Source organism: Crinia signifera, chromosome 7, assembly GCF_055691185.1.
Source record: "Crinia signifera chromosome 7, ASM5569118v1, whole genome shotgun sequence".
NCBI classification, from domain to species: Eukaryota; Metazoa; Chordata; class Amphibia; order Anura; family Myobatrachidae; genus Crinia; species Crinia signifera.
This window is the reverse complement of record NC_139223.1, coordinates 9,738,269-9,746,543: the sequence shown is the minus strand read 5'-3', so window position 1 is coordinate 9,746,543 and position 8,275 is coordinate 9,738,269.

Below are 8,275 nucleotides of genomic sequence, written 5' to 3'. Positions count from 1 at the left end.
CAATGTTTGGAACAGGCTTGTCTCCCAGATTGGAAGCTGATCGCCCTCTTACATACCCCCCCCCCCCCCCCTCCTCAGTCATTACCGAATCAGGACAATCTCTTCCTACACTCCACATGTTTAGCGTGAAGAACTGTCAGTCGCACTCTTGGTGTGTCTAGGACTTCTACTACATTTATCCCACATGTTGCTCCACAGAAATGATCTCCGATATGTAAGACCTAGTATAAACCGGGTCACCATTTTCTATATCATTTCTTGCGCTAGACAATTGCTTACCCAATCACAGCTGCAAGATAGATTTCCTGATATTAGTATCCCACTTTTCCCATTCTTCCAGGCCTCCAGTTATATTCAGCAGGGATGTGGAGGCAGAGGAGGCAGTGCTTCCCCTGTGTTTCAAATAATGCAAAGAGTATACCTATGACACATATTCTGTGTCGGCATGAAGTACATGGAGGTTACTTCATGCAACTTTGGAGTTTACATGTACTCTCCCAGCAAGTTTGGAGTTTACATGTACTCTCCCAGCAAGTTTGGAGTTTACATGTACTTTCTTATTGCAATGTTCCTACTATAACAAGTCCTTACATTTTAACTTGCCTCCTAGTTGATGTGAACTACAGTAGTCAGTGACATTATACATATGTATGATCTTCATGCCAGGCTGTGCTGTATACCCCCGAATCGCCTTTTTATTCTCAATTGATTGGGCCGAAACATCTCTTTGTAATAAGAAATGGAAAGAGAGATTTTTTTTATATTTGGTTCCCATATATACACACTTTGTCAGTGGTCATGAAAGAGGTTTTGCGGAGACACCACTTGGTACAATTTGGAAGTGGTCAGTAAAGGCTCACCTTTCTAAATATTTACATTTATTTCCCTTACCTTCTATGCTGGAATTTAAATTACTGACTAATTTTACCGCTTACTGTATATTATTTGTATAACACATGTCATGTCTATATACTGTATATCTCTACGATACTTATTTTTATGCTCTGCCATGGTGAAATGTACTATTTGTTTCTGTTTTCCTGTCAATAAAGTTGTTTAATAAAAAAAAAAATACAGAGAAGGGATTATTCGTGCTACAGCAAAGAATAGAAGAAAAGAAGACTCATTATACTGGGGCACTCTTATAATAGAATATTGTTTATTCAAAATGTCTGTTTATTGATATACATTAACCTTTTGCAGTCCACTTTTCTTTTTTTTTTTTTTGCAAAGTCTGGCTTAAATGTTTAAATTAATTGTAATCAGGGCCGCCGGGAGGGGGGGGGGGGGGGGTGGGTACTAATTACACAGGCCCGGGCTTGCTGGAAGGGCCCAGAGGGGGCCCTGTTCCAACCCCCTACCCCTTTCCCCCTCCGGCCCTCCCGGGCAGCAGCAGCACACACCTCTACACTATGGGCCTTATTCTGATCGGAGCGGCCAAACGTGCGTACGTTCGCTATTAACGTACGCTATCCGCACGCGGCCGTTGGGGTTAAGTCCACCCACAACTCAGCCGCATACGTACGGCCAGAAACAACGTCGAAGGGGAGTGGCGTACAAATGTGCGTACGCCAACGTACACGGACGGGCCAGCCCTTACACTCCGACAACTGGCGTACAATTGAGCGTACACCACCGTTTACGGACGTCTCTCGGCCGTCTTCCCACCGACTTCTTGCGGCTATCTGAGCGTACGCCAGCTTGCACGGACGGGTCCCTATTGTTTTCAGTAGAAAAGTCAGCTTATGTCACCGCTCGTGAGAGTGAGCGTACGTCCGTGTACGCTGACATACCCTTCACATATATGGACCAGCATATCTTCCCTTTCAACTATAATTATGAAAATTAATTGATTGAATTAATTAATGTGCAAAATAGTGGGCATGGGATTAAAACATTGCTGAAACATCCTTTGTAGGTGTTAGATGTGGTTTATGTTATTGTATCATAAATACAAAACCTATGTTTGTATTAGAGTGAACACGTTGACACATGTCGACATGTGTAGATTGAGTGTGCTACTGTGTAAAGTCTATGAAAGCACGTAGTGAATGTGTATAACTGTTTAACAAATACCTACCTTAGCATATATAAGCAGGTCTTAAAAAGATTCTTACCTTAAATTAAACAAACCTTTACATGTAGAGAAGTATAGAAAGATAGCCTTCCAATGTGTTAGAGTGATGTGTGTGGCTTGCAGGTAGTGAAATCATGGTTAGGACTTAATAGACTGCAGCATTGCTTATTACATTCAGGTGTATGTGTTTGGTAGTAATCAGCGTAAATTAGCAAACCCAGGCGCACGCAGGCATGCGGTATCTGTAGGGGTGGTCTGAGCTGGCGGTTGGCGGCCGCCTGTTTTGTGTCCGAAATGAACGGTGCTTTAGTCGATCGTGCGGTAGTAGCACCGCTCATTTTTGGTGCACACCCCCGTGTACGCCCATGTTTACGCCCATTTTCCCTCATTATTTCGGCCGCTCCCCTCATCACGCCCCTATGCCGCCCCCAATGCCCGTACACTCGCGTACAGGTTTTTTCGCACGTAGAGACCCGTCCGTGAGCGTTGTGGAGTGTTCGCGCCTGCGCATTAGCGAATGTACGCATGCGCAGATCATGAAAAACCCCGGGACGTACGCGTACGGCCCAGCCGCACCAACCAGAATAAGGCCCTTTGTGCTGTGCTCAGCATGAGCGTCTCACTGACAGCATAAGAGGTCGTGCTGAGCCTGCAAACCCCCCCCCCCACTCCCCCCCACACACACACACTCGACTTTAGAGTGTTTTTTCACCCCCCTCTAAACATTTTGGGGGCATGGCCTAATCGTGGGAGGTGGCCACACCTCCCGTGATTAGGCCATGCCCCCAAAAGTTTTACCAGAGCCCAGCATACCTCTCGGCTGCCCTGATTGGAATTTATTTGTTTTATTCAAAAATGGTCTAGATTGAATGTTGAACGCTGATAATGTTCTTATGTTAAAGTGGCTCAGCACTGGATCTGCTACTAGCGCTAGGGCTGTTGAGCCCGACTAGATGTTAGACTTGAATCGGTCAAAATCATATCAACCACAAGTCAAACATAAAAGTCATAACAAGGTGAAAAAAATGGTGACCATCCAGATATAAATCAACGTAAATGCAATACAGATATCAGTATTGTTGTTCATATACAACATATACAGATCTGTAAGTGTATAAATAAGTAACAGTGATGCAGACAATAGTTATACTATATAGCTACTTAATCGTTCAGATCAGACCTATGATAACTAATCCGGAATCCCTGTAATAGGGTGTATATCCCCCATAATGTGAGGCCAGTAATCTCTATTACTATGAACAAACTTCAAAAATGAATGTTAACACTTATCACAAAAGATGTGCACCAAGACCTAAGGGCCCTACACACGGAGAGATTTGTGCCAGAGATTCATAATGGGAGATTTAAAATCTGTCACAGAACGTGTTTAGGCGACTTCAGGGGAATAAAAGAATGGTGTTTGGTCCACCCCATGAGCAGCCCCAGGCTCTCTGAGCCAGTCCTGGTTTCTCGAATACCAAGGAAAAAAAATAAAAAAAGGTCCCCCGGTATTCAAGAAACCAGCAAAGTGGGACATATTGAGGGGGACACAGTGGGTTGGGGACCCCCATATTTTAGGGACCAGCACCAGGCTCTTGAGCCAGCCCCAAATAAAGGGGAAAATGAGTAGTGGTCCCCCATTTTTTGGGTACCAGCACCAGGCTCCACTAGCAGGGGGCGTAATGCCATAGCCAGGGGACACACTTGATGGGGTCCCATGGCCAAAGCATTACCCACCCTAACTAGTTAGCCCAGGCCAGGAATTTTGGGGGAGGTAAGGACTCCCCAAATTAAAGGGGTCCCCCCTCTCCAGGGCTCCCCAGGCCTGGGCTGAAGCCCGGAGCTATCCCCTGCACACCTGGGTGGTGGGTGCAGGGTTGTTAGCTGGTTTAAACAGTAATATTGTCCTTTACAATAGTAATACAGGTCCCAGCAAGCCTGCCCCACATGCTGGTACTTGGTACCCAAAATGTAAATCTCTCTGCACATGTTACATCTGCCCCACCTGCAGTTCAGCATGGTTTTGCCCACTAAAGAAGGAGTTTGCTTTTGCAAACCAACCAGAATCAGGTCCCTGTCTCTTCTGCAGAACCCCTGTATCACCCCACCAACCATTCTTATTGTCCTAACCTCACGGGACTCTGCAGCCCCGGTCCAAAGAACTCTGGCGCCAGGCTACACAAATGATTCCAAACCATTATCCATGAATCCCCTTAACCCTAAACAAAGCATGTCCCATACACCTGCTGTCCTGTCTCTGGCGACACGGAACAGACATTTTTTAAAATCTACATATGATACATGTCTCTAAGATTAACCCCCATATGTCCATAGGGATATTTGTCCTCTAATAAATGGTGAACCAATCACCCCTCTATTCACCCCGATAAATGTCTAAACTTACACAAAGCTGTACCTTCAAACTCCCTGAATAGGTGACCAGCAGAATATACTCCTTCACCTGTCACTACAAGTACCACAATGCCCCCAAACACATTCACAATTTGGTAGGACTACTACACCCAGCAGCTCCCAGAACATCCACTTTTCTCTCCGTAGCACACGTTATATGCTGCACCCAATAGCCATCTAGATGCCACTGTCTATACACCAACCCCCCAGTCACCCCACTATAACCACTACCTGTCTAAATCTAGACGCACAGCTATCCCCTAACTCTGGCTGTTAGCAGACCGCCCGACCAGACATCTTAAACATGGCATTACAAGTAGCGCACTTTTATACTTTATATGGAATAACTACAATCACCCATTCACTTTTCTGCCCATTATCTAATCTTAAATGGTACTTTTATCATAGGCACCTTTTAGTGGTGACATCAATTCCAAGACAACCAATGAAACCACCCATATCCCTTTGTGCCAACATACAACCAATCAAACACCTGCCTACACTACATGAGACAAAATAACAGGTTGTTATGGCCTGGCGTATTGTGGTACTACTAAGCTATCCAATTACACAACATAAATGGCAAAAAGTCGGTTCTCAGACAAGCTGACAAATAATCTTTCAGCAGAGGATTCTGTGTCAGTATAGAGGCAGGCCATACTGTATCTAACTACAAGATAACCTCTACCCCCGCCACCATGCACCAGAAACTGGTGGATGAGATGAACAATTTCTACTGTAGATTCAAAAAGGAGGTTCCCTGTCCTAGCGGTTTCCTGGTTCCATGCAGATCTCTTACCCCTCCCCTAATCCTGGCAATCATTCCCAGGTATTACCGGTAGGGCAGGGGGAGGTAGAGGTGATGTACAGGAGGGCTAATCCCAGACGGTGTGTCGCCATCTGCGCTGCTCAGCTTGCCCCCATATTCATCAGGATCTATAAAACCTCACTGAAGTAGTGCAAGGTCCTCTCCTGCTTCAAACATTCCTCAATTGTCCTGGTCACCAAGAATTCAACTATCAAGGCCCCGAATGTCTGCAGGCTGATTGCTGTGACGTCTGTGGTAATGAAAGTGTTTGAGCGACTGTGCTGATCCACCTGAAAGAAATAACTGGACATCACCTGGACATCACCAGTTCACCTGCCGGTTGTATAGGTGTGTGGACGATGCAGTCAACATGCGACTGCACTATATTCTGCAGCACTTGGACCTTCCAGGCACCTCTGGGAGAATCCTATTTGTTGACTTAAGCTCAACGTATAACACAATTGTTCCTAGCATTCTGCTCCCCAAACTACTCCATTTAGAGGTCCCAAAATCCACCTGGCCAGTAGATTTCATGTCAGACAGAATGCAGGTGGTGAAAGCTGGAAAATTCTCCTCAAGTGTACGAATGATAAGCATCCCCCCCCCGGGTTTTGTACTCTCTTCTCTAGGTCTAATCAGGGGTCTGCCTACAGGTAAAAGGTAGACCAGCTGGCACTGTGGTGTTTTAGCAGCAACCTTGCCCTGAATCCACTCCAAACAGTAGAGATGGTTGTGGACACCAACTGTTATGTCCTCGCTCATGATCACCAACAATGTGATTTCTATTCGAGTTCTTAGGTTCTAACATACCCTGGAACCTAAAATGGGGGTCCAACTCTGCCAACATCATTGGGAAGGCCCAGCAGAGGCCGTTCTACCTGAGGTAACTCAGGAAGTTCAATGTCCCTCAGAAGCTGCTGCTCCTCTTCTACTCTGCAATTGTCGAGACTGGTATGGATCATAGTCTGTTATGGATCACCAGTAAGGGGGACAGACACAGGCTACAAAGGGTGGTGGGGATGGCAGAAAAGATCATCAGTACCTGTATTTGTCCAGAGTAAAGAAACAAGCTGGTAAAGTTGTAGGAGACCATCTGCACCCTGACCACGACTTGCTCAAAATGCTTCCATCTGGTAGATGCTTCAAAGCCATTCCTGCAAAGCCTACTCCTCAAGCGGTCCACCAACTGAACAAGACTAGTAACTGTGAGGTAATACACACTGTGCTCCCAGTCTTCTATGCATGTTGTATGTCCTTCTTGCCATGTTGTCTCCTGGCAGTTGTAATGTTAACCGGAAACAAATTCCTTGTATTCAAAAGTCTATCTGGCCAATAAAGCTGATTCTGATTCTAATAAATCCTATGGTGGAGGATAAATATTTCCGATCTATTACAGAGAGTATAAAATGTCTGACCCGCCCCAGCTTAGGTGCCATTTTGCTAAGATTGCTACCTGCCTATATACGGTCTTTCAGCATCTTGGAATTGGCTTCTGGCGATTTCTGATTATCAGAGTGATTATCGTTGAGTGACCGAGAGTCCACTGCCGACGAGGAGGAGACCCACCAAGAAAGGAAGTGACTGCATGTTCGATGTGGGTCCCGGTGGCGTCAATAAATGTTAACAATATCGTTCAATATTTTAAGTGCACATTGGGGCAGATATATTACGCCTTATGGTGCCCATAATCTTGTGTGATCCTATGCGATGCCACATCAGTTGCTGGAAGAGGGCGAGAGGACGGCGGCGTAGTGGAGCTAGCAGCGGGCAGCAGGAGGGCTGGCGGGCGGCGGTAGTAAGCAGAACTGGTAGCGAGTGGCAGAATTTGAATTTTTTTTTCAAAAGCGAGTCAGCCAATCAGAGGGCCGCCCAATCTTTTGAAATGTTTATTTTTTATTTTTTTCAACATCGCCTCCCGTCCCACTGACTACCGCAGTCACAGATCGCATTGCATGCGATTAAGTGCTGCACATAATATCTGGCAACCCGAGATTAGACCGGCGGGCCCTAAGCATTGCTTCGGGTGACACGTGTGATGGCATGCGATCCATGGAACTCACATAAGAAGAGAGGGCTGTCAGGATGTAAATAGCTGTATAATCTCTGACGGATAGCTACATCTTGGGTACTTGTTTCCTAGCACGGCGCCCAGATGTTCTATGTATGCTAACGTAGTGAAATCGCATCGCATCGCATGGGCCATTTTAGTGCCATGCAATGCGATTTTTTCATGTAATTTATTCACTGCTCTGTGTGCCCCAGGGGATCGCATTGCACCTCCTGCAAAATCGCATGCGATTTTATAGAGTGTGCGATGCCATTACATTAGCTATACAATAATATCATTGTATGACATACAATGATGTTTTACGCACCCCCCCCCCCCCCCCACTATCCACATGACCCCGAAGCATAGCGAGCGCAGCAAGCCCCGCCATGGGCGGCGGAACGCGTCCTCCGACGTTTTCATACCCCCACTATCCACGTCGGTGCGGAGTTGATTTTATATAGTGTGGCGAGTGCAGCGAGCCACAGAGCCCGAAGCGTGGCGAGCTCACGCGGATTGCTTTACATGTATTCTGCGTCAGCTCACCACGCTTCGGGCGCGGTGGCTCGCTGCACTCGCCATACTATATAGAATCAAGCAGCTCGGTTGTGTAATTTCAGCTGCTTTCAGCTCAAAAGTCCCCCAGTGTGTACGGGGGCAGCAATGAGTGGTGACACTCCTGCATCATCGCCGGCAGCTGGCACTCATCTGCTGCTAATACCAGGGTGGACGGCTTTACATAGCGTCCTGTTATGGAAAGGCGTACAACCTTGGGATAATCGCTAAGTATGTCTGGACCATAAGGCTTAATACATCTCATACTTGCCTACCTGAGTCCTCTCCAGGAGGACACAATGCTCTGTTCCTGGGCTTCCCTGGTAATGTATGATTGCCAGCACCTGTGGTGACACCTTTCTTATCAGTTACCTAG